Source organism: Ornithorhynchus anatinus, chromosome X5, assembly GCF_004115215.2.
Source record: "Ornithorhynchus anatinus isolate Pmale09 chromosome X5, mOrnAna1.pri.v4, whole genome shotgun sequence".
Lineage (NCBI taxonomy): Eukaryota > Metazoa > Chordata > Mammalia > Monotremata > Ornithorhynchidae > Ornithorhynchus > Ornithorhynchus anatinus.
In genome coordinates, this window is record NC_041753.1 from 50,464,416 (window position 1) to 50,492,179 (window position 27,764).

The following is a 27,764-nucleotide window of genomic DNA, read 5'->3' on the forward strand; positions in this document are numbered from 1 at the left end:
CTGCTCTTTCTCTTAAGCTGCTCTACTTCCTAACAGGGAAGGTATTTTCTTTTAGATCATCTGCTCTAATCTTGGTCCACTCTTTTGAGTTAACATTTTATGTTAAGATGGGTAATTATTTTTTGTTTTTTTTTTTAAATGCCACTGAATGTTAAGGGGAAAAAGATCAGAGGGCAAAGCAACCTTGTTAAGATGACACAGTCATGGCAAAGAAGGGAAAATGTGATATCTTCACAACACATGTACATGTACTAACTAGGTTTGCTTCCTTCATCAGAGCGTAAGCTCTTTGTGAGCAAGGAGGTGTCACTTTATTCTGTACTTCCCAAGGGTCTGGTACAGTGCATTACTACAAGTGGTTGGCGCAGGAAATGCAGTTACAACTACTGCTTACTAATAATAAGTGTGGTTTCTGCTAAACATTTACTATGTTTTAAGTACTGTACTACGCCCTTGGGTAGATGCAGGGTAATCAGGTCAGACACAGTCCCTATCCCACGTGGGGCTCACAGTCAAAGAGGGAGGGAGAATAGACTTTGAATGCCCATTTTACAGGTGAGGAAACTGAAGCGAAGAGATATTAAGTGACTTGTCCAAGGTCCCACAAGGTCACACAGCAGGAAAATGTACTACTAAATACATCTGAGTAAAACAAACCAGATGGTTCATTCCTGCAGCTAACGTGCTATATGCCAAACAACCAGAGTAGATCATTGGCTGTGATCAGTCATTCAATTATATTTATTGAGCAGACTGTATGCAGAGCAGTGTTCTGAGTGCTTGGGAGAATACAGTATAACAATATGACAGACACAGTCCCTGCCCACCTATAACATCTGCAAGAGCTGCTAGAATCATCAAATGTCAAATGTAGATGGAATTCCTAGAAGTGGAATGTTTTAACGGATCCCGTTGTTTAGCACTATAAAACAGAAATGTGCAATCACTGTCAGAACTGGAACAAGTGAAAGCCTCTAAGCCCTTGTTACTGGTAGTGTAGATGAGAGATGTAGTTGTCACACACCACCAACACCACCAAAATCAGCCTCCTCCAATAGTCTCATTAAGATGGTATCCTCCTTCTAGGACTGCTGCTCTTTATGTTTTGCTTTGCTTGTGGGAAGTTGACTGGGGGGGCTGGCCTGTGAATCAGTCAAAGAGAATGTGAGGTGGCATAGGCCCCAAGGTAAATTAGCACTGATACCAATTTGGGACTCTGAAACTTTCCCAGAGCCCCCTTGAAAGTCCAAAGGGAAAGGAAGTTGCAGGAAGAAATGAAAGCAAGTTGAAATTCAATTGATCCATGTCAGTTCTCTGAAGGGAAAGGATGACAGTTGGCCTAAATTCTCTTGGGTGTTTGTGAGTAATCTCTTTATCTGACTTTCTTCCCAACTGCAGCAAGCCTCAGCCTTAGAGGTATCAAAAGGAAAGAAAGAGAGAGACACTGCAGAAACCAGTACTCTGGCAAAGACGGTTTTAGTGACGTATTTGCTATTACCAACTGCTTTAAGATTCAGAGCTTAGATCTGTGAGGAATAGTGTGTGACTATTTTGTCACATCATCCATCACAGACAGATACTAGAGAGATGGAAGTTAGAAAAAATTAAAAACTCGAGTGTTGCCCGAGGCATGAATTCCTGTTCCACTCAGTTCACCACAGTGTTTTGCTTGAAATGGTTCACTTACTTGAAAATATAACTAAGAAATAACTGGGGAAAGGGAGAAAAAAAATCACAGCCACATAAAGGTTTTCTCTCACGTAAGCATCAGAACAAGGCAGCATCTCACTGAAGAAGAGCTAGCTTCCCATTCACTTGACTCGATCGGTCAATGGTATTTACTGAGTGCGTACTGGGTGCCGAGCACTGTACTAAGCCCTTGGAAGAGTACAATACAATAGCGTTGGTCGACGCGATCCCTGCCCACAAGAAGCTTGCAGTGTAGAGGGGAAGATGGAGATCGAAATCAAATTCAGATAGGGGAAAGGGCAGGGTACAAGGAGGTGAACACAAGTGCTGTGGGGCAGAGAGTGGGTGACACTCAAGTGTTCAAAAGGTAAAGATCCATGTGTGTAGGTGTTGCAGAAAGGAGAGGGAGAACGGGGAATGAGGACTTAGTCGAGGAAGGTCTCTTGGAGATGTGATTTGAGTAGGGCTTTGGGGAGAATGGTGGTCTGTCATATATGAAGGGGAAGGGACCTTAAGCCAGAGGAATGACATGGGCAAGGGGTTGGTGGCGAGGCGACCAAGATCAAAGTACAGTCAAGTGGCATAGGAGGTGCCAGTCGTGTGGACTGGGTTGTGGTAGAAACTCAGTGAGGTAAGGTAGGAGTGGGTGAGCTGATTGAAGGCTTTAAAGCTGACGGTAAGGAGTTTCTCTTTGATGTAGAGGTGGATGGGCAACTCCTGGAGGTTTTTGAGGAGTGGGGAGATGGGCTGAATTTTTTTCTTTTTTTTAGGAAAATGATCTGGGCTGCAGAGTGGAGTATGGCCTGTAGTGGGGAGACAAAGGAGTGAGAGAGCTCAGCTTTATTAATATTTGGTTTTAGAAACATGGGGAAGCAGCGTGGCTTAGTGGAAAGAGCCTGGGCTTCGGAGTCAGAGGTCATGGGTTCGAATCTCGGCTCTGCCACTTGTCAGCTGTGTGACTGTGGGCAAGTCACTTCACTTCTCTGTGCCTCAGTTACCTCATCTGTAAAATGGGGATTAACTGTGAGCCTCATGTGGGACAACCTGATTACCCTGTATCTACCCCAGTGCTTAGAACAGTGCACGGCACGTAGTAAGAGCTAAACAAATACCAACATTATTATACTCAACACTTGGGAAAGTACGATAGAGGTGGTAGACGCGATCCCTGCCCTGGTGAAGCTTACAAGCGAGTGAAGGCGCTTACGGTCTCGTGGTTGGTTTAGTAATGTGCCACGGAAAGGCTCTCCCTTTCCCTTGTCACATCTCTCGTTTTGATGGCCTGCTTTGCTTTCTCCTTACTTTTTCTCTCAGACCCCCCACTTGAAGTGGATGGCGGGCTCCAATAGAGCGCTCCCTGAACCAGCAGATGCTATTTTACGTAAGATCGGCAGGCCCGGTTTTCCCTTAGCTTCCTGGGAGCCGTGTTGTGGCATTGACTTAATCTGAAAAGCCATATGTAATTCAGGTATTCAGTAGAGTTGACAGTGCTTCTCACTCAACTGTCCAGTGATCGGATAAAGCAACTTGACTGGTAAATTCGATGAGGGACCTTGGCTGGAGCAGGTTGATAGTACTTGCCATTGCTTACGGCTGCTTGTGCAGGATGAATATGGGGTCGTTAATTATGCAACTATTCCTGAATTCCTCCCAAGAAAGAATTGGAATTCATCAGGCTCATAGAGCTGATTGGCTCAATCCTGGATTCAGAGAACCGAGAGGTCTGAATTATACATAAAGATACAGTGGGGAAATGGGTGGCAAGTGGATCTGGTTGAAATAAAACCTGCCTCTCTCTCAGGAGGAAAGAGCACAGGCCTGGGAATCAAAGGATCTGGGTTCTAATCCCACATGTCTGTTGTGTAACCTGGGGCGAGTCGCTTAATTCCTCTGTAGCTCAGTTCCCTCATCTGCAAAATGGGGGTTCGATACCTGTTCTCCCTCCTACTTAGACTGGGAGCCCCAGTGCTTAGTACAGTGCCTGGTACATAGTAAGTACTTAATAAATGCAGATCATTATTATTATTATATGAAGCAACTGCAGAACCTGAAAGATAAAGAAGCCTCCATCCATTTACCTTACCTAGACTCCCAGTAGCTTAACAAATGGCACCAAGTAAATACACCCCAAAATCGGGGAATGAGAGAAAGGACTCACCAACCAAAACCAAACAGCTCGATAGCATAGTTAACAGAATGAAAAGAAATAAAAAAATTCTTTCTCCTAAAAGGCTCATTTCTTTATTTTAGAATGATCGCCCCCTCTAGATTGTAAGATTCTTTTGGTCAGGGAACATGTCTACCAACTCTGTTGGATTATACTCTCCTAAGTGTGTAGTACAGTGTTCTGCACAAAGTGAACACTCAGTAAGTACCATTGATGGATTGATCCACCTTCATAGTTGGGCTTTCCCCCTAATTAGTCTAGCTTTTGCTTATTTACTGAAATGCTAATTTTATTGACTAGAATTGTAGATGTACATTTTTGTCCTACAACAATAAGTGATTAATGAAAACTACCAGCCTTTCTCTTGCTACAATAAAACACCTCTTTATTGCTTGCTTTACTATCTTTCATATATTTTGAAATTATGCTTTTGAAAGGAACAGTATTACACCGACAATGAGGACTAAATAGCAGTCTCTGTTAGATGTGCTTGAATCATGTTAATGGTTCTTGGTGTGATCGATTACTACTAGTTTCCCATTTTGAGGATTTGTCAGATTCCCCTTCCTGGCTTTAGTCTTAAATTAAGGCAAAAATTGAAATGGTAAATATTCATATCTGGGGCCAAAGTCGATCCGAGTTCCTGGGTTGGATAAAATAGGTCTTTGAGAAGGTTTCCAATCTCCATAACCCACTGTAGCTGCCATATCAGAGAAGTAGCATGGACTGGGGAAAGAACATGGGCCTGGGAGTCCTAATTCCAGCTCTGCCACTTGTCTGCTGTGTGACTTCAGGCAAGTCACTTGACTTTTCTGGGCCTCAGTTTCCTCATCTGTAAAATGGGGATGCAATATGCGCTCTCCCACTTAAACCGTGAGTCCTACATGGAGCAGGGACTGACCTGATTATCTTGTGTCTATCCCAGTGCTTAGTGTGTGCTTGGCACACAGCGTTTAACAAATACCCCAATGATCATTCTTATATCCACTGCTCTAAAGTCCTGCTATAAATTTCTTCATACAATCCTACAGCCAGCCATGGCCCACCCAAACCTCTCTGGCTTTATCTCCATGAGCAACAGCACACTTTTTGTCCAACCCTCCCCTCTGACTCTTTCTATTTCTTCCCAAACAGAGCTGGTAACACAAGCTCCATGCCCCTTCCATCTTGAAGACTTCGGGGAGCAGCCTTTGTTTCAGCCAGGTAAGCCTAGAGATGATTTAGGGCAGAGAGGGAGGGAGGGAGAGAGAGAGAGAGATGATCAACAGCAGAGGGTATGTCGTGCAGGTCATGGGTTCTAATCCCGGCTCCATCACTTGTCTGCTGTGTGACCTAGGGCAAGTTGCTTTACTTCTCTGGACCTCAGTTACCTCATCTAGAAAATGGGGTGTGAGGCTGTGAGCCCCACATGGGACAGGGACTGTTTCCAACACGATTTGCTTGTTTCCACCCCAGTGCCTGGCACATAGTAAGAAACACCATTATTATTATTGTGAGTGTGTGGTGTGTATAAGGTGGCTCAAGAATAGGGCCTTCTTATAGTATTTATGAAGCACTTACTATAGGCCAAGCACTGTGCTACACTGCTACAGAGGAAACTACAATATGATCAAATCAGACACCGTCCCTGTCCCACATGGGACTCATTAAAATCAGGAGTCGTGTTTATTTCACTGGCTATATCACAGGAAATCCTGTGTCTTAGGTTCATCTTACCTCCAAGGCTAGTGGAGATTGGCTTAAGTACCTATGGCCTGAGTAAATGAGTATGGCTCTGTCAGTCAGAAGTCATAACCCAACAATTAACCCACTGTTTGAATTTGAAAAGATGCTGGACCTTTGTTTCTCTAACTGAACAATGGGAGATGGTATCCACCTAACCCTTCCCCACAGGGATGTTATGGGAGAAATAATAATAATAATGTTGGTATTTGTTAAGCGCAGAGCACTGTTCTAAGCGCTGGGGTAGATATGGGGTAATCAAGTTGTCCCATGTGAGGCTCACAGTGGTAATCCCCATTTTACAGATGAGGTAACTGAGGCACAGAGAAGGTAAGTGACTTGCCCACAGTCACACAGCTAAGTGGCAGAGTGGGGATTCCAACCCATGACCTCTGACTCCCAAGCCTGGGCTCTTTCCACTGAGCCACACTGCTTCCCTAAGCGTGAAAATGAGGCGGATCCACAAAATGAGAAAATTAGACGGATCCACAGCGAAAGCATTTTGAGCCCTTTCCTGCCACATTCAACCCATCTTGAATTTTGACCAGTTGCTTATTGAGTCCCACTCGATTTGTTTGTATCCACCCCAGCACTTAGTGCAGTGCCTGGCCCATAGTAAGCGCTTAACAAATACCACAATTATTATTATCGTTATTAAGGTGGTCGTAGGCAACCTAGAGAAGCTTCGCTCTCATCCCAGTGAACAATAATACATGAGCAGTAAAATCATATTAATGCCCTCTGCTTTATTTGGAGGAGGATGCAGTTCAAAGCAGCTGGCTCCATCAAGCCAACCAGTAGATCTGCTGTCCTTTAATAAATGGATCGGGTGATCCACACCCAAGTAGTTCTATATCTGGTTCCTGATTTTTCCAGTGACAAAAAGTTTAATTATATTTGCCGTTGCTTACATCTCTCGATTCTATCAGTAGTTAAGAAAAATCATTCAATTCCATATTAATATTGTCAAGACTATTAAGGTACTGTCAGCATACTTCAGGAGATTTAATTAGGTTACAGAACATTACGTTCCTGCGAGGACAGTCTTCTATAAATTCAAGCCACCGGTGTTGGTGGAACTATTTTGTCAGGAGATCTCAAAGCACTGATTCATTTTGAAAGCATCCTTAAGGGAAGTAGGTGGTGACTATTGATGATTTCTTCTTCCAGATGAATGAGCTGCAGTAAGAGACGAAGGGAGTGTTCTAAAAGTACATGAAATGGGTTGAGGCAGAGTCAAATATGCAGAAAAAGAACTCAGTAGTCCTGACTCTGATCCCAGCTCTGTCCACTGTCTCAGAATGGTATCCGAAGTAGGTGTAAAGACGTGGTGGTGCTTCGGTCTACTTCACTCCTCGCTGGAAATGGCAGGAGGGGCAAGTCCTCATCTGAAAGTTTGGCAAGGTGCAAAGTAGAGGGATTAATAATAATAATAATAATAGTGTTGGCATTTGTTAAGCACTTACTATGTGCAGAGCACTGTTCTAAGCGCTGGGGTACACACAAGGGAATCAGGTTGTCCCACGTGGGGCTCACAGTCTTAATCCCCATTTTACAGATGAGGTAGCTGAGGCACAGAGAAGTGAAGTGACTTGCCCACAGTCACACAGCTGACAAGTGGCAGATCTGGGATTCGAACCCATGACCTCTGACTCCAAAGCTCGTTCCCTTTCCACTGAGCCACGCTGCTTCTCTCTGATTTTCTCCCAACGAATAAAGAATTTCCGACAGTGGCAGAAAGATCATGTTCTGATCAGGATCAGTAGGGTAACTAATCTTCCAAACCTGGAAATGTAATCAAATGCAGCACGGGCTGTTTGACTGAAGCCCATGTCTTATACATCCAGCTGGGATTGTTGAGTCACATTACATGGGCCTGGGAGTCAGGAGGTCATGGGTTCTAATCCCGGCTCTGCCACTTGCCCACTTGTCTGCTGTGCAACCTAGGGCAAGTCACTTCGCTTCTCCATGCCTCAGTTTCCCTCATCTGTAAAATGGGGATTAAGACTGTGAGCCCTTAATGGGACAGGGACTGTGTCCAACCCGATTATCTCATATCTACTCCAGGGCTTAGAACAGTGCCTGGCACTTACTATACATGCTTAACAAATACCCTACTTATTATTATTCTCTGTGCCTCAGTTACCTCATCTGTTAAGATGGGGATTAAGACTGCCTAGGTGGGACATGGACTGTGTCCAAACTGATTAACTTGTCACTTAGTACAGTGCCTGGCACATGATAAGCGCTCAACAGATACCATAAAAAAAAAGTGGAGCATTTTGGTAGTTTTATCAGCAAGCCAAGATAATGATGATAATAATCGTGTCATTTAAATCCTTACTATGTACCAAGCACTGTACTAAGTGCTGGGGCAGATGCAAGGTATTCAGGTTAGACAAGGTTCCTGTCCCAACCAAGGTTCGCATTCTAAATATAGGGGAGAGCAGTAAGTGAACAGATGGTTTGTCTTCACATCCAAGGTGGAGTACACAAGTAAGAAAGCAGTACAGTGCTCTGCACCCAGTAAGTGTTCCATAAATACAACTGAATGAATAAGCAGGCATATGCCTGGCTCCTCTATTGCCTGATAATGGCAAAATAGTCAATGTTGGGTGCGGGAGGCTGCAGAATAAAATCTGAAAACTGATACTTCCGTGTATTTAAGATTAAACGTGTAAGCCAGCATTCTGAATGGAATTCTGAGACTTGCTATATTGAGCGGGGAACCATGACGTGGGAAGTCAAAAGGCTTGCGGAGATAGCAGTGGGAGGTTGGGAAGCAGCGTGGCCTACTGGAAAGAGCACCGGCCTGGGAGTCAGAGGCCCTGGCTTCTAATCCTGGCTCCGCCACTTGCCTGCTGTGTGACCTTGAGCAAGTTGCTTCACTTCTCTGTGCCTGTGTCCTCATCTGCAAAATGGGGTTTAAATACCTGTTCTTCCTCCTACTTAGACTGTAAGCCCCATGTGGAATGGGGACTGTGTCCAACCCAATTTTCTTCTCTCTAGCCTAACACTTAGTACAGTGCCTGTCACATAGTAAGCACTTGATAAGTACCATTATGAGTACCATTATGAGAAGCAGCGTGGCTCAGTGGAAAGAGCCCGGGCTTTGGAATCAGAGGTCATGAGTTCGAATCCCAGCTCTGCCACTTGTCAGCTGTGTGACCGTGGGCGAGTCACTTAATTTCTCTGTGCCTCAGTTACCTCATCTGTAAAATGGGGATTAAGACTGTGAGCCCCACGTGGGACATCCTGATTCCCCTGTGTCTACCCCAGCGCTTAGAACAGTGCTCGGCACATAGTAAGCGCTTAACAAATACTAACATTATTATTATCATTATTATTACCATTAAAGGAAAGATTCATTGCAAAATTGGGTGCACTATTTGCTTTTTACCCAGACAATCTGAAGATCTGAAGCAGTGACATTAGTGCATAGTTCTTTCTTGGTATCCGAGCCTGGCTGCTGCACCAGAAATAATAATAATAATAATAATAAAAAAATTGGAATCCTTCAGTGCAATTCCATTAAGAATTCTGTGGATCCTGTTTAATATTGAAATGGGAGAAATCAAACGTAAAATTGCTTGTTTCATTGATTGTATTTATAATCCCATCCTTTTTAGACACTTTCAAATATATTTGCATGTTCTACTCAGGAAAATGTAAATGGCTAGGAAAGTACACATTTTTCTCTAAGACTCCTGAGGTGTTGTTTTTTATTTTTTTTTAATATTGCGTGTAATTCGTTTTATAACAGAGCAAGCTGATGGTCTATATCAGTTCAGAAGAGATGATTTCTAAACATATCTGTATGTGAGGCTTTGGCTACACTTTGACGACTCTTGACATAATCCTGCTTCGGGGATAATTGTCTGGGTGGGTGCCGAGTCACTCAGGTCATTTAAATCGATGCTGTGTGTGGTTGCACACTTAAAATTATTTACACTGCTCTAATCTCAACTACAATCTGTTCTCTGGCGCTAATGCAGTGGAGAACAATTTACTCCAAAATACTGTAGTCTTTCTGATTTCATTTTTGCTTCCACATCTGCTGCTGTGAACAAAAAAGCCTGCAAAGAAAACCATACAGAGAACCACCTGAGGACGTTGGGGAAAGAGAATTTAAGAGCAAACATCAATGATGTTTTCTAAAGTTTCATTTTTGACACTTCATTTGTTCTAATTAAGTTTAATGGTTTGTCGTTTTTCTGAGATGTGCTGGGGCTGTTTTGCCACTAATTCCCCTGAGGATTGGGTGAGAGACTGTTCTTTTCGCAATTTCCATTTCCAAACTAGGGACTGGTTTATGTTGAAGGTGCAGAAGCTAACATGGCTCTAATTCAGCAGAATTCATCGGTTCGCTAAGTCTCGTTGTTTCTGCCTTTTCAATCTTGATGATCTCATTATTAACCCTTTCAAATGGATCCTCCTAAAAAGCAGATGAATGTTTTTGAGTTTTGTTTTTTTTTAAACCAAAGAGGCCCCCAGAAGGATATGGAAAAATCTACTGTCAGGTAACTTGGGTATTTTCCAAATGTCAGAAGCCAGTCCTAATTAACAGTACCTGGTGGATTAACCTTAGTCCTTCCCCCTTACAGGCACACCCAAACCCATGTCTTTGGACTCCGTATAAGATTGGACCCACCACCCATAGTACATTACAGCTCCAAACCAAACAGCAACTCGGTTGGAGTGTTCTTGGTGAGAACAGAAAAATGGTGTGAGGAGAGAAATTTTCCAGTAGCTGCAAGGTCAAAAAGAGGACAACTGTTTAATAGCCCTGCATTTTCGAAGGGAAGCAGGGTGCTCATTAAGGCAGCCCACCTGAAACCTCAATAAATGGCACACAGTGAGTTTATTACAAACCGTGCTTATTCTAGGGAGCCAGCCTCTAATTGATGTCTTAAACTTCCAACAACCCTGGGTTAAAGTGCAGGTATTATAAATACATATAATAACTACCCATAATTCACCTGCAAAGTAGATGGTGATTCACCTCTCTCTTTTTAAAAACAATTCCATTAGATTGTAACATCTTTGAGTGTGTGACCTAATAGAAAGAGCACTGGCTGGCAAGTCAGAGGACCTGAGTTCTAATCCCAGCTCCACCACCTGCCTGCTGTGTGGCCTTAAGTCACTTAAATTCTTTGTCCTCAGTTTCCTCACTTGTAAAATGGGAATTCAATTCCTGTTCTCCCTCCAGCTTAGACTGTGAGCCCCATGTGGGACAAGGGACCGTGTCCAACCTGATGGTCTTGTATCTACCCCAGTGCTTTGTACAGTGCTTGACACAAAGTAAGCATAGACTGTAAGCTCCCCCTAGACTGTAAACTCGTTGTGGCCAGGGAATGTGTCCACCAACTCTGTTATATTGTATGCCCCCGAGCACTTAGTACATGGCTCTGCACACAGTAAGTGCTCAGTGAACATGATTGATTGAAGCACTTTACACATCAATTTATGTATACATGTACTGTGTGCAGAGAACTGTACTAAGTGCTTGAGATAATACAATAGAGTTGGTAGACACATTTCCCGCTCACAAGAACCTCACAGTCTAGAAGGAGAGAGTAAATTGAATTATAATGGATATGTACATAAGTGTTTAGTACTTATGAGAAGCAGTGTGGCCTAATGGATAGAGCATAGCCTGAGAGTCAGAAGGGGCTGAGTTCTAATTCCGGCTCTTCCACTTGCCTGCTGTGTGACCCTGGGCAGGTAAGTTCATTTCTCTGTGCCTCAGTTACCTTATTTGTAAAATGGGGGTTAAGACTGTGAACCCCATGTAGGTCATGGACTGTGTCCAACCTGATTAGCTTGTATCTACCTCAGCCCTTAGTACAGTGCCTGCCACCTAGTGCTTAACAAATGCCATAAAAAATTTAAAAATAAGTGCTGCAGGGCTGAGGGCATAAGGTAGGAGGGGGTGAACTGATTGAGTGCTTTAAAGCCGATGGTAAGGAGTTTGTTTGATTTGGAGGTGAATGGGCAAATAATGGAGGTTCTTGAGTGGGGAGATGTGGGCTGAATTTTGGGGTTTTGGGGTTGTTTTTTTTAGAAAAACAGTCTGGGCAGCAGAGTGAAGCTTGGACTGGAGCTAGGAGAGACATGAGGCAAGGAGGTCAGTGAGGAGGTAGGTGCAGTAATGAATCTGGGATAGGATAAGTGCTTGGATCACCATAGTAGCAATTTGGATGGAGAGTAAAGGGTGGATTTTAGAGATGTTGTTAAGGGAGAATCAATGGGATTTGGCAACAGATTGAATATGGAAGTTGTACAAGAGAGATGAGTTGAGGATAAAGCCAAAGTTACCAGACTTGTAAGATAGGGAAGATAGTGATATTATCTACAACAATGGAAAAGTCAGCAGGAGTTCATTCAGGGTTTGGGTGGGATGATGAGTTCTGCTTTGGAACAGTTTAGTTTGAGGTGTAGGCGGGACAACCAGACAAAAGTGTCCTGAAAGTAGGAAGAAATGCTAGAATGCAGTGAGGAAGAGATTTAGATTTGGAAATCATCTGCATAAAGATGGTGGTTAAAGCCACAGAAGTGAATGCACTCTCCAGGGCACTGGATGTAAATGGGGAGTAAAATTAACACCTAGAACTGAGCCCTGAGGGACTCCCACTGTCAGAGGGAAGGAGGCAGAGGAAGAGCCTGAAAAAGAGACTAAGAAGAAGTCAGACAGATAGGAGGAGAACCAGGAGAGGACAGTGTTGGATAGTGTTTCAAGGAGAAAGGGATAAGCTACAGTGTCAAAGGCAGCTGAGAGGTCAAGGACTATTAGGATGGAGTAGAGGCCGTTGGATTTGGTAAAAAGAAGGTTACTAATGATCTTAAATAGGGCAGTTTCTTTGGAATGAAGGGGATGGAAACTAGGTTGGAGGGGCTCGAGGATGGAATCGGAAGAGAGGAAGTGGAGGCAAAGGTTGTAGCCAACTCACTGGAAGAGTTTGGAAAGGAATGGTAGAAGGGAGATTAGATGATAACTGGAAGGAGACATGGGCTCAAGGGAGGGTTTATTCAGGAGGGGGGATGCATGAACATGTTTGTAAGCAATGGAGAAGAAGCCATTGGAAAGTGAGTGGTTGAAGATGGAGGTCAAGGAGGGAAGAAGTGAGGAGCCTAGTGTTTAAATATAGTATGAAGGGATGGGGTCAGTGGTGCAGGTGAAGGGGGTTGCTTCTGAGAGCAGACAGGAGATCTTCCCTTGAGATACTGCTGGGAACAATGGAAAAGGTGAAGAAGGGGCAAGAGGAAAGAAGGGTTGGAGAGGAGCCGTAGGGAGATTTTAGGGAGATCACACCTGATGGTGTTAATTTTACTATTAAAATACGTGGCCTGGATATGAGGGGCAAGGGATGGGCCACGGGGAAGGGAAGGGGTTTGAGGAGGGAGTTAAATGTCTGAAACATAAGGCACGGGCAATGGGTATAGGAGTTAATAAGGATAATAATGATTGTGATATTTCATAAGTGTTTACTATGTGCCGAGCACTGTACTAAGCACTAGGGTAGCTACAAGATACATGCTGCAGAAAAACAGTGTGGCCTAGTGGAAATAGCACGGGCCTGGGAGTCAGAGGACCTGAGTTCTAATTCTATGCCTCTTGCCTGCTGTGTGACCTCAGGCAAGTCACAACATCTCTGTGCCTCAGTTTCCTCAACTGTACAATGAAGATTCAATACCTGTTCTCCCTCTGGTCTGTACGCTCACTGTGGGCAGGTAACATATCTACCACTCTGTTAGATGGTACTCCCAAGTACTTAGTACACTGCTCAGCACACAAAAAGCGATCAATGCATTCAATGGATTGATTGATTGATGAGATCCTGGTCTGCAGTTCAGTGGTATGAGATTGGTGGAGGGACAGGAAAGCAAGGCAGTTGAGTTCAATGGAGAAGGAGGTGGTGAAGCTGTCTGTTTGCATTGAGAAGATTGTTTGTATGGAGAGCAAATTAGGCATGATGATTTTAGAGAACTGGAGGGAGTCAAAAGATCAGAGGTCTTTGCAGGGAAACAGGACAGATTTGGAGGGAAATGGGTGTGGGAGAGATGACTAACAAATGCAAAATATTTCTATTATTATCATCTCCCAGGTGCTCAGTAGAGGGCCCTGCACACATCAGACCCTCAATAAATCCTACCGGTCGATTGCAATTTTGAATCAGATAGTGGAATATTCTTCCCAGGCTGCACAAGCGGCTGCTGAGGCGTTCTTGACCTATTGTGATCTGAGAATGAGAATTCTTTTTTTTTTTTTTGACATGGTGTTGATTTTCCCCACAAGAAAGGAATTCTTATAACATGGACGTACCGTATATGATTTGGATATTTCATGTTGGAAGAGTTAGGGAACGTTCTTCCCACAACTCTACTCTTTTCCGGTAGCACACGATTCACAAGTTGGCGTTAGAAAATTTGGTGTAGGAAAGAACACACATGTACGTACACATAACATTCCTCAAGGCATGTTGTTTCTCTTCCCAGCTTCCATCTCAACCACACTGCTTAGGTAGCCCCAATCCATTTTAATAATCATTGGATTCGATGGGAATTAATGTGCTTTTTTTCTTTTTTAAACCCCTAGCACAAGGATCTTCAAGAGCACAACCCTCACGTGACGGGAGAGCTCCCTGTTTGATAATCCGGAGACAAGACTGTGACAAAAGAATGGAATGTGTCCCTTTGCTTTCCTCACCTGCCACAAACCCTGCAATAGGTATGAAGAGCCCGGGGCCCCTGATCTGCGGGAAGCAGGGAGTTGACAGCAGCGTTCCTGCCCGGAGATATCTTTTAAAGCCTTTACAGTTCCTTGAACTGAAAGCACTCTCTGCAGTAAAGCTATAAATAAGTAAGCATCCATTTAAAATGGAGAGGGTAAAGGCGACCAGCACTAGGCACGAATGTGAAAGATGGGAGAAAGATTAAAATAGAGAAAACCATTCCTGTGACTATCTAGTACTTGTTATTACAGCACCTGGTCTAATGTCCCCTGGCCAAACGGCTTCTGCTGAATCTTATGTTTCCTCCTTTCACTCCCACAGCCTGTGCCACAGTCAGTACCATCGTTTCTAAGCACCTTTCACACCAGAGATGCCTCTCCCTCCTCTTTCCCCTCTTCCTTCCTCTCCCTGCCCCCTTGCTGCGTTCTCATCATTCATTCTATCCACATTCATTCTAACTATTCCAATTGTCACCTGTCCATGCAGCAGCACTGGCTTCAGGAAAATGCCACCATCTTTGAGTGGCCATAAAATGGTGCACATGTGGGCGAGAAAGAGGGAAAGGGGAAAGAAGGCAGGAAAGAAAGGAAGATCCTGAGATTTCCGTGGCTCTTGACTCCACTCTCTCCAAGTGCCGGTGTTTTAAAGCAGTTGCAGTTCACTTCACTGTACTAATGTGCCTTTAAAAAAAATAAGATTAGGTCTGCATTATGCTTATCTGCAGTGAGTTGAAAGCAGAACCCTGCTGGCTACGTGCAGAGCTGTATGAGTTCTATGAAACTCAAGGCTGAGATCAACACTGAACCAGCATGAGAGAGAAGGCAAACAGGAGAGAGGTGCTAGGGCACTGTGGTTCATGTTGGCAAGCAACAGTGGAATTCATTGCCTCAAAAATAACCTCCAAGAATCCAGGATAGATATTTTGAGTTGAGAAAGTTAGCAAGCGTTTGTTCAGAAGAGAATATTTTGAAAGAAATATTTTCTTTCCAGTTCCGGCTTCCCCGAGTTAAACAAAGACATAGAAAACTTTGAGAGGGCTTGGAGGCATTACCGCATACATGATGATCAGAAAGTGGGTCCTGGGAGTTAAGGTTAAAGGATTCGGGGTTATTGTTTAGCTGCTAGAAGAGATGATAAAAGAAAGATCAAGTAATGGGTTTTCGGGGATGAAGATTGTTTACGGTGGATTTCACTGAGGGGAGACCAAGAAAATAAAAATAATTATGGTATCCATTAAGTGCTTTATTCTGTGTCAAACTCTAGTCAGCACTGGAGTAGATAAAAAAGTTAATCAAATCAGACACAGTCCCTGGTCCATCTGGAATTCAAAGTCTGACTAGGAGGGAGAACAGGTATTGAATCCCCATTTTAAAGGAGAGGAGACTGAGGCCCAGAGAAGTTAAGCGACTTGCCCAAGATCAGGCAAAAGGCAGCAGGGAAGAGGCAAAACTGGGATTAGAGCCCACATTCTCCGGCTTCCGGGCCCGTGCTTTTTCTGCTAGGCCATTCTGCTTCCCTAGGAAAAAGGACCTAAAACCGCTTAGGGTAGATCAAACCTAAGGGTAGATCGAGAAGCAACATGGCCTAGTGGATAGAGCTCAGGCCTGGGAGTCAGAAGGACCTGTGTTCTAATCCCGTTCCACCATTTGTCTGCTGTGTGACCTTTGGCAAGTCACTTAACTTCTCTGTGCCTTGATTCCCTCATCTGTAAAATGGGGATTAAGACTGTGAGTCCCACGTGGGACACGGCTGTGTACAACATGATTAACTTGGAACAACCCCAGCGCTTAGAACAGTGTCTGACATGTAGTAAGAGCCTGACAAATACTGTAAAAAAAAAAAAAATACATCAAGAAAGAACTCAGCTGTCTTTGACACAGGTAACCATGCACCATTCCTGGAAACATCATTTCTCTAATTCCCACCTGTGTATTCTCTCCCAGATGCTTAGAACAGGAGAAGCAGCACGGAGTAGTGGATAGAGCATAGATCTGGGAGTCAGAAGGTCCTGGGTTCTAATCCCGGCTCTGCGATTTTTCATTCATTCATTCAATAGTATTTATTGAGCGCTTACTATGTGCAGAGCACTGTACTAAGCGCTTGGAATGAACAAGTCGGCAACAGATAGAGACAGTCCCTGCCGTTTGACAGGCTTACGGTCTAATCGGGGGAGACGGACAGACAAGAACGATGGCAATAAATAGAGTCAAGGGGAAGAACATCTCGTAAAAACAATGGCAACTAAATAGAATCAAGGCGATGTACATTTCATTAACAAAATAAATAGGGTAATGAAAATATATACAGTTGAGCGGACGAGTACAGTGCTGAGGAGATGGGAAGGGAGGGGGGAGGAGCAGAGGAAAGGGAGAAAAGAGGGTTTAGCTGCGGAGAGGTAAAGGGGGGGTGGTAGAGGGAGTAGAGGGAGAAGGGGAGCTCAGTCTGGGAAGGCCTCTTGGAGGAGGTGAGTTTTAAGTAGGGTTTTGAAGAGGGAAAGCGAATCAGTTTGGCGGAGGTGAGGAGGGAGGGCGTTCCAGGACCGCGGGAGGACGTGGCCCAGGGGTCGACGGCGGGATAGGCGAGACCGAGGGACGGTGAGGAGGTGGGCGGCGGAGCGTGCGGGGTGGGCGGTAGAAAGAGAGAAGGGAGGAGAGGTAGGAAGGGGCAAGGTGATGTAGAGCCTTGAAGCCTAGAGTGAGGAGTTTTTGTTGGGAGCGGAGGTTGATAGGCAACCACTGGAGTTGTTTAAGAAGGGGAGTGACATGCCCAGATCGTTTCTGCAGGAAGATGAGCCGGGCAGCAGAGTGAAGAATAGACTGGAGCGGGGCGAGAGAGGAGGAAGGGAGGTCAGAGAGAAGGCTGACACAGTAGTCTAGCCGGGATATAATGAGAGCCCGTAGAAGTAAGGTAGCCGTTTGGGTGGAGAGGAAAGGGTGGATTTTTCTGCTGTGTGACCTTGGACAAGTCACTTCACTTCCCTGGGCCTCAATTACCTCAACTGGAAAATGGGGATTGAGACTGTGAGCCCCACATGGGTCAGGGACTGTGTCCAACCCGATTTGCTTGTACCCACACCAGCATTTAGTACAGTACTTCGCACACAGTAAGTGCTTAACAAATACACAAATACCATAATAATAATTATTATTATAAGCCCTTAAATACTATTACTACCTAATATTATTACTACTGCTTCTTAGTCTAATTTGCTGGCTTTTCTTGCTGCATTTTAATCTTGAGGAGCTCCTTCCCTTTTCCCCGTGTGTCTTAGGGGAGTAGAAGAAGATGAAGTCCTCTCTGGAGAGAGCAGCCAGGAGACACTGTGTCATCTGGAGAGTGATGGCGAGGAGGAGCAGTGAGACTGGATTAGGAACAGTTCAAAGATGAATCAAAGCTTCCACATGATGGAGCGGGGGTTCCCCAGGCATATGGCCCTGGAAGCCACATTACCTTGAAGCCCCACCCCAGTGTCCGTGACTCCATTCATTCAATTGTACTTACTGAGCGCTTATTATGGACAGAGCACTGTACTAAGCGCTTATCCTCCCCTCCCGCCACCTGCTCTGAGTGACTAGGAGCCTGAAATTCTTCTCCTTTAACCACAGCACCTGCACACAAAAAGAAGTCAGCACTTGTGGCTTTCACCGGTTTCTAAAGACTGTAGATAGGTCTTTTTTTATGGTATTCGTTAAGCACTTACTCTCTAATATACTAAATGCTGGGGTACATACAAGCTAATCAGGATGAGCACAGTCCATGTCCCACATGGGGGGGGGGGCGGTCACAGTCTTAATGCCCATTTTACAGATGAGGTAACTGAGGCACAGAAAAGTTAAGTGACTTGCCTAAGGTCACACAGAAACAAGTGGGGGAATCGGAATTAGGACTCAGGTCCTTATGACTCCCAGGCCCATGCTCTATCCACTAGGCCATGCTGCTACTCTTTATTGTGTAAAATGCAAGGATTCTGTTTTCATCCAAAAATGTAAACTATTATAATAATAATAATGATGGCATTTGTTAAGCGCTTAATATTTGCCAAGCACTATTCTAAGCGCTGAAATAATAATGGCATTTGTTAAGCGCTTACTATGTGCAAGACATTGTTCTAAGCGCTGGGGAGGATACAAGGTAATCAGGTTGTCCCACGTGGGGCTCACAGCACAGTCTTAATCTCCATTTTACAGATGAGGTAACTGAGGCACAGAGAAGTTAAGTAACTTACCCAAAGTCACACAGCTGACAAGTGGCAGAGCTGGCATTTGAACCCATGATCTCTGACTCCCAAGCCCGGGCTCTTTCCACTAAGCCACGCTGCTTCTCTAGTTAGTCTTTCCAAACAACTCTTCAGCTACTCCTAGTTGTATGCTGTATTCTTAATATATCATTATTAGATATATCATTATTAGAGGAGCAGCGTGGTTCAGTGGAAAGAGCATGGACTTGGGAGTCAGAGGTCATGGGTTCTAATCCTAGCTCTGCCACTTAGCTGTGTAACTTTGGGCAAGTCACTTAACTTCTCTGTGCCTCAGTTACCTCATCTGTAAAATGGGGATGAAGACTGTGAGCCCCACGTGGGACAACCTGATTACCTTGTATCTACCAAAGGCTTAGAACAGTGCTTGGCCCATAGTAAGCACTTAACAAATACCAAAATTATTATTTAAAGGTTTTTAGTAGTCTAATTTTATCCAATCAAAATACTTGCTTATTATCTGCCCCTCTACATTTGTTGTTGTATTGTACTCTCCCAAACGCTTAGTGCAGTGCTTTGCACACAGTTAAGTGCTCAATAAATACGATTGAATGAATGAGTGAACCTATCAGAAAGAAGCATTTAAAAATCACTGGCACTCAAAAATTTAGTTTACCTGCATTTCTCTAGAGTATATTTATTCATAGATAATAGCTACATCAGTCATGCTATTAATTTAAAAATTAACTTGAAATTACTGTCCTAGAAAATATATTTCATAAATTTTCCATAGCAAAGTGTTGCTGTTCCTGTCTTGAGCAAAATGGTGGGGGATTTTGTTGTGTTTTTTTTTTTAAAAAAAAACAAGATTGAATTCCATTTTCTCCTCCATGTCTTACTCTGTGCTTGGCCCTCTGCCATTCCGGGTACCCACAGAGACCTGAAACACTGTGGTTTAAATCTTAGAATCTCTCAAGCAGAAGGGCCAGAATAGCCTTGGTGCACATGTTATCCTAATGAATCAGTGGTATTTGTTGATCCCTTACTGTTTCCAGAGCACTTTACTAAGCACTTGGAAGTGTACACTACAGCAGAGTCAGCAAACACCATGGCTACCCTCAAGGAGCTTACGGTGTAGTAGGGGAGACAAACATCAAAGTAAATTACAGGTAAGGAAAGCAACAGAGCTTAAGAATAAGTACATAGGTACTGTTGGGCATGAGAGAGTATCAAAGTGCTCTAGGGGGTATGGGTTTATGTGCTTAGGAATGCAGCAGGGTGGAAGAATAGGGTGGGGAGATGAGAGATGAGTAAGGGAAGATTTCATTCACTCAATCGTATTTCTTTAGCATTTAGTGTGTGCAAACCACTTTATTACGTGCTTGGGAAAGTACAATATAACAGACACTTTCCTGCTCACAATGAGCTCACAGTCTAGAGGGGGAAGACAGACATTAATATAAATAACTAAATAGATACATTACAGATATATACATATGTGCTGTGGGGATGGGAGGGAGGATGAATGAAGGATCAAGTAAGAGTGGCACAGAAGGGAGTGGGAGAAGAGAGGAGGGCTTAGGGAAGGCTCCTTGGAGGAGATGTGCCTTCAATAAGGCTTTGAAGTGGGGGAGAACAATTATCTGTCTGATATGAGGAGGGAGGACATTCAAGCCCAGAGGTAGGAGGTGGGCAAGAGGTTGGCTGTGAGATAAATGAGATTGAGGTACTGTGAGAAGGTGAGCATCAGAGGGACAAAATGTGTGGGCTGGGTTGTAGTAGGAGAGTAGTGAGGTGAGGTAGGAGGGGTCAAGGTGATTGAGTGCTTTAAAGCCAATGGTGAGGAGTTTTTGTGTGATGCGGAGGTGGATGGGCAACCACTGGAGTTTCTTGAGGAGTGGAGGAGATAGGATTTTAGAAGAGCTTTGAAGATGGGGAGAGTGGTGGTCTTCTGAATGTGCAAGGAGAAGGGAGTTCCAGGCAGGAGAGAGGATGTGAGCAAGGGTCCAACTGCAACAGATGAGAGCAAGTTTGGGGTGGATGTTAGGGTAGGATGGTGGTGTTCTCGGGCCATCAGACCTGCCCCCCGAGGCTGGACTGTTACAAGGATTCTTGGGTCTGCTTCAGAGGTTAAGTCTATCCTAAGGTAAGCAAGGTAGGTACTGCTCCACTTCTGATGTGGTCCAGTCCAATTCTGGCTGGCTCAATCCGAAGGTGTCTCAAAGAAAATAGTTAAGTTGCCTCTGCTGTAAGAGAAGCAGTAGCAGTAGGACTTACTAAGCACTGGATATGTGCAGAGCACTGAACTAAGCACTGGGAAAGTATTCACAGGTGGGAATTAGACACGGACTCCAGGCCCTCAAGGGGCTCATAATCTAAGAGTATAAGTGTATAAGAGTATAAGTGGAAGTGGGGGACTAGAGAGGGACACATCAGGAATAGTGAAACAATAAAACACTGAAAGAGTATAAAAGGCAAGGACAAATGCAAATCACAGGGTACAGTGGTTAGAGAAGCAGAATTTCAGGGTCCTCATGGCTCAGAGCCCAAGGGGCCTCCACAGCTACAGTGACTGCTGCCCCAGCTGCCAGTCTTCCCGAGGTTTCATGGAGGCCCCTTGCTACAGGTACTGTTTTCTATCCCACTGAGGTGGAGGAAGGCAGGATGGGATGGAGTCTCCTCAGTGGCATGGAGGAAAGCCGGTACAGATTCCCAGAAAGGCAGTGTGGCTGGCTGCCTGGTGGAGCTCTTATTGCCATGGCCTGGAACACACAATGCACAGTTCAGTAGTGGGGAAGAGGCTGCAGCTACTGGTTTCTTTGTTCAGCTGTGGTACGTAGGATCTGAGAGATCTGCAGATTTTATTCCCATGACCCAGCATGCATAGAATGTGTCAGGAGCAGGGGCCTTTGTTGGTCGAAGGGGAGGCAGCAGATACCAGTTGCTCAGCTCAGCTGTGGTGACGTCCCCTGATATAACATCGTGTGTTTGGCCAATTCTCAGAAAACAGAAACAAGACCACAGAGAATTGCCATCAAATTACCTCATGCCATACCTCAGCTTCCCTGTCATCTGGACCCAACTTCATTATGGTATTTATTAAGTGCTTTCTATGTGCCAAGCACTGGGGTAGATACAAGGTAATCACATCAGACAAAGTCTGGCCACACAAGGGTCATAGTCTAAGAGGGAGGGAGACCAAGCAGGCATTTTATCGCCATTTTACAGATGAGGAAACAGAGAGGGTAAGTGACTTGTCCAAGGTCACACAAGATGGTAATGGAACAGTTGGTACTGGAATTCAGGTGTCCTGACTCCCAGACCCGTGCTCTTTTCACTAGACTACCCAACCTGACTTTTTCCCCTTTTCCCGCCCAACAAATCAATAAAATCCCAGAATACCCCCATGTGAAACATGGAAATAACTCACTGGTTTTATTTATTTTGGTTGACTATTCTTGTTTTGTCACATAAATTGATTTACTCTATAAACACTTAATAGGCAGGGACTGTTTTTCATTGCATTTATTCAGCACCTAATACAGCACATTGTGCCTAATCGCAACCTATAAATTTGTCTGGGTGGTGATATCGTAATACCAAGAAGGGCCGAGCAAAATCTACTCATAAAAATTCTGATTGCATGCCCACTGATTGCGATGGACTGTTCTGGACACTTGGGAAGTACAGCCAAGAAGTGAAACATTCTCTTCCAACAAGAAGCAGCCTAGTGGAAAGAGCACCAGCCTAGAAGTCAGAAGACCTGGGTTCTGATTCTGGCTCCAGCACTTGCCTGCTGTGTGTCTGTGGGTAAGTTGCTTTACTTCTTTGCATCTGAGTTTCCTCAACTGCACAATGGGGATCAAATGCCTGTTCTCCCTCCTATTTAGACTGTGAGCCCCATGTGGGACAAGGACTATGCCTAATCTGACGAACTTGTATCTACCTCAGCACTTAGAACTGTGCTTGGAAAAGGGTCTCACAATCTAACAGGGAAGACAGACATAGAGGTATTTGCCAACACAGAAATCAAAATAAATAATTAAATGTGCAATTGAATAAAGGTAAACAAAGTGCTAGAAATGGCTGATAGGTTTAGACCATTTGGCAAGTTGGAAATTGGTGGAAATTAATCAAGAAAGCTTTGTTGAAGGAAGTGGCCTTTCAGAAGTGCTTTGAATATGGGCATGTCTACGGTCTGTCTGATGTTGGAAGGGAGGGAATTCCGAGCTGGGGAAAGAGTGTCAGTGAAGGTATGAAGTGGGAGAATTGCCAGTGAGGTACTGTTGGAAGGTGAAGCTGTCCTAGGCCTGCTGCCTATTTTTTAGGAATCTGTAGAGGGGAATGGTCCTAAAAATTATTTTACACTAAAACTGAATTTTCTTCAAAAGACCCTGAATGTGGCCAATTGCATTTCACTCCCATTATATTTGTACTAGCAATGGCTGGGATCGCCAGTCAGTTCACTGGTTCAGAAATCCAGATCTCATGATCAGAGTTTATGGCACCAACCCTGCAGCCGTTCTCAGCAGGCTGAGTCTCTGTTACCTGTTGGAGATAAATTTACTAATAAAACTATACTTTCTCTACCTTTAGAAACACAGAAATTGAGGCCTGAACATCAATGACAAGGATGATTAGCTAGTATCACCGTCCTGCTGAGAGTCATGGAATCCCATTTTGGCCAGTTTGATGAAGGAGATGGACCAGGTATGGATCAATCAATGGTATTTATGGAGTGCTTACTATTTGCAGAGCACTGTACATAGTATTTGTGAGTACATTATAACAGGATTAGTGGACACATTCCTGCCCTTGTTGTTCTGTCCACATCTCCCTACTCCTTAAAAATCTCCTCAGAAATCTCCAGTGGTTTCTCATTCCTCTCTGCATGAAGCAGAAACTCCTGACCATTGATTTTATAGTCATCCATCAGCTCCTGCCCTCCTACTTAATGTACTCTCTTCTTCCAGAAGAAGGCAGAGACTGAAAACCTCAGTACACCTCAACTTAGATGCTTTGTTTCTCTCAAGCTAATCCATTCACTGTACCTCATTCTTATCTCCCCCATTTCCAAATTCTTGCTCATACCCTACCCCCGGCTTGGAAATCCCTCCCTCTCCATATCCCAACAGACCATTGCTCTCCCCATCTTCAAACACTTCTTAAATGATCTCCTGGAGGCCTTTTCCAGTTAATCTCTAAGCTTCACCAAGTACTTAAGTTCTCAGAATTCTCTGTTGTACATATATACATAATTTATATTCTCTTACTTCCTCCGATCTGTAATTTATTCATCGTGTCTGTGGCTCTGACTTGATTGAAATTTACTATAATGCCTTGCACCCAGTTGGCACATAACAAATGCTATTGATTGACTGGTTGGCTTGGCATCCTGCTTCTGTGACACCAAATCCTATCTTTCTACTTTCAAAACCACCTCTAGAATCTACCCCTAAGTCTCTAACAAACTGCTTCCACTCTGGTCCGAGCACTTATTGTATCCCACCTTGTCCCCTGCATCACCTCCTCTCTGACCTCCCTGCTTCCTGTCTCTCCTCTCTCAAAGTCCATATTTCACTCTGCTGCCCAGATAGTTTCTCCAAAAAAAAATTCAGTCCACATCTCCCCACTCCTCAAAAACCTCCAGTGGTTGCCTATCTCTCTCCACTTCAAACAAAAATTCCTTTACATTGGCTTTAAGGCACTCAATCAGCTCTCCCCCTTCTACATGACCAGTCTACTCACTATACCTCAATCTATTCTGCATTGCCGTCAACCTCTTCGTCATGTTCTCCCTCCATCCTGGAACTCCTTCCTCGCCGATTAGACGCCCCCACCACCACCATCACCACCCATCTTCAAAGCCCTACTAAAATCATACATCCTCCAAGAGGGCTCCCCTGATGTGTCATTTCCCCTACTCCCCCTTCCTTCTGTGATGCCTATTCACTTGGTTCTGCACCCCCTAAACACTTTGCTACACATCCCACCCCCAGTTACACTTCTCCATTTCCCTTCTCTGTCATTTATTTTAACATCTGTCTCGCTTATAGCAAAACTGTAAACTCCTTATGGGCAGGGATCATGGCTATCAACTCTATTATATTGTACTCTCCCAAGTGCTTAGTACAGTGCTCTGCACACCATACGTGCCCCCAAAATAGCACTGATTTACTGACTGATTGATTGTGGCTTTAGTTGGGGAGATGAGGACCCCTAGTGGGAATAGTTTTGTGCCCAACAGCTTGAGTCTCTCTTCTCTGCCTGAACATTTGAAGACAGGAATTCCAACAAGGATTTACTCCACTTCAAAAGACTTTTCAACGTGAACTTTTGTTCCCAAAACCTAAAGTCAGAGTGGCTGAACTGAGCTCTTTCCTGAGCTTCATGTAGGTCACGGCCCCCTCTGGCCAAGCCTGTCTCTTTCAGTTCCAAGCCTGCAGAGTCCAAAGAAAAAAAAAAAAACTTGGTCTGAGGGTCCAAAGTTTCTGCAAACTTGCAAGTCCTAGATGTACTTTTCCCACAGTCTACCATGATTTCAATTTACATGCAAATCACATTTCTGCTCCTTTGGGAGTGTGAATTGAAACCTCTTTGATTTGAAACATAACACAAGGGTGTACTTGTATTAAGCTCCTATCACAGCTTGGCTTGTACAAACCATAGTGAGTAAGGTCCTAGGGGAAGTACTGTGAGAGCATTTTACATGACAACTTACAAGGTAAACCTCGACAGGGAAAGTGACCAGTTTCTGGTTGCTGATCCCTAGAAAGGAGATCGGCTGTCACTGCATAATGGAGTTAGAAATAGAAGATGGTACAACAGTGCTTCCTCCAACCCAGGAAATAACTAAGGAGCTATGCGTTTTCAGGCTCAAAAACAGGCCTGGAGCAAAGAGCATTTCCATTCATTCATGCCATGGTAGTGAATGAGAGCCTACTGTGGCTTAGATGCTTGGGAGAATACAATAAAAATAAAAGGCACAGGCCCTACTCCCAAGGAGTTCATTCAAAAAAAAAAGAGAGAGAGAGAGAAGAAAGAAAGCATTTAAAATCCAAATTCAGTCTAGGTGAAAACTAATCTTGAGGGGATTCCCCTGTGCACATTTCCATGATAAGGTGAGTAAAGAAACAGCCAAGGAATTGAAACAGAATAAATAGAACTATGTCTGCCTGTTCCCCACATTAAACTGTAAGCTCCTTGAGGGCAAGGATCCTATTTTTTACATTCTTGGACTCTCTCAATTTTCTAGTACAGTGGTCTACTCACAGTAGTCTTCATAAATACTACTGAATGAAGAAAAGAGCTGAGAAAATGAAAAAGGTGTGTATGTAAAGGCAGGAATTGTCTGTAAGGAAATGTTCTTGGCTGTGTGACCCTTTTTGAGCCTTTAAATGCATAAAAGAAGACGATTTTAGAAATGTAGTGGAGAAAAAAACGGACAAGATTTCATGACAAACTGAATATACGGGTTTAATGAAAGAGATGAGTAGAGGACAATGTCTAAGTTGTGGGTCTGAGAGACAGGGAGGATGTGGTGGTGTCAGCAGTGGTTGGAAAGTTATGGAGAGGAGAGGGTTTGGGTGGGAAGAGGAGTTCAGTTTTGGACATATTAAGTACACCATGTCAGTGGAACAGCCAAATAGTCATGTCCTGAAAGCAGGAGGATATGTGAGATTGTTGAGAAAAAGGGAGATCAGAGATGGAGGGTAGATTTGTGAATCATCCACGTAGAGGTCGTAGTTGGAACCTTGGAAGGAGATGAGCTCCCTAAGGGAGTAGGGGTAGATGAAGAATAAAAAGGACCCAGAACTGAGCTTTGAGGGATCCTCACAGTTGAAGAGTGGGAGACAGAGGAGGAGTCCCCTAAAAAGACTGAGAATGAGTGGTCAGAGAGCTAGGAGGAGAACCAGGAGTGGACAGTGTCAGTGAAGCCAAGGTTAGATGTTGGAAGGGATGGTCCACAGTGTCAGAAGGAAGCTGAGAAGTCAAGGAAGTTTAGGATGGAGTAGAAGCCATTGGATTTGGCAAGAGGAAGATCATTGATGACTTAGGGCTGTTTTAGTGGAGCAAAGTGGGAGGAAGCCTGATTGGAGGGCATCAAGGAGAGAATTGGGTGATGAAGTGGAGGCAGCGGGTACAGACAACTCTCTCAAAGAGTTTGGAGAGGAATGGTAGGAGGGACTTGGGTCGATAACTGGATGGGGTCAAGGAAGGGTTGGACCAAGCAGGGCCATGTGCTTTATTTTAGGTTGCCATGTTTGAAGATGCCACAAAGTGCCCCGGAATCTGGAGTCAGAATATACTTTCATGCTGCCAGGAAACTTCCCAACTCAACAGCCTTTGAATGTCATCAAGACTTGTTGACGTTGTGATTCAGGAACTGTTATATGTCCACAATTGTGCTCAACAGAATTATATTCGAAAGATGTTCAAGGGATTGTGAATCACTTTCTAAATGCAGCCCAATGCTCTGGATGGACAAATCTGAAGAAAATGGATGTTATAAACCATCCTACACTGAAACCATACAAACACAACAATTTCATTGGCAACACAGAAGTAATAGCATTTTGTTGAGCACCCATTGGTTGCACTGTGCTACAGTAAGCTCTTAGGAAGTACAATACGAAGAAGCGGCATGTACCCTGTACACAAGAAATTTCTACTTTTACCCAGAACTTAACGCTGTCAGAGAATTCTACTATCCAGGTGGCAGACTAGCCAACCATGCACAGAAAAACAAAGTGGTGAAAAACTGAATCAAATAGGTCAGTAAAGCTTTTGGCAATTTTTTTAAAAATGACATTTGTTAAGAATTTACTGTGCGACAGGCACTGTATTAAGCACTGGGGTAGATATAAGACAATCAGGTTAGACACAATGCAAGTCCCACATGGGGCTCCCAGCCTTAATCCTCATTTTACAGATGAGGTAACTGAGGCACAGACAAGTTAAGTGACTTGCCCCAGGTCACAGAGCAGACACTTTCCAAGCACTTAGTATGGTGCTCAGCACACAGTAAGCACTCAGTAAATATGACTGAAGTGGCAGAGCCAGGATTAGAACCCAAGTCTTCTGACTTCTAGGCCTATTCCCTTTCCATTAGGACACACTGCTAGGCAGAGTATGGAAACATAGGGCATCAAGCTGCAGAGCAATGTGAAGGTCAATTTTAAGATGGTTGTAATAATAATGTTGGTATTTGTTAAGCGCTTACTATGTGCCAAGCACTGTTCTAAATGTTGGGAGAGAT

At 44.1% G+C, this 27,764-nt stretch overlaps 1 long non-coding RNA gene across 3 annotated transcripts; it reads left to right on the plus strand.

The window, feature by feature from the left end:
* The first annotated feature begins 4,989 nt into the window (after positions 1-4,989).
* LOC114807895 lies at positions 4,990-27,354 on the plus strand. 3 transcript variants are annotated; one of them, XR_003755909.1, is made up of 5 exons: positions 4,990-5,059; positions 14,175-14,306; positions 22,196-22,315; positions 23,102-23,215; positions 26,760-27,354. It is a non-coding gene; the product is annotated as an uncharacterized LOC114807895 (long non-coding RNA). The 3 variants fall into 3 exon arrangements; XR_003755910.1 differs by lacking the exon at positions 22,196-22,315; XR_005659693.1 differs by lacking the exons at positions 22,196-22,315; positions 23,102-23,215; positions 26,760-27,354 and having other exon boundaries at positions 14,175-15,539.
* Positions 27,355-27,764: the final 410 nt, after the last annotated feature.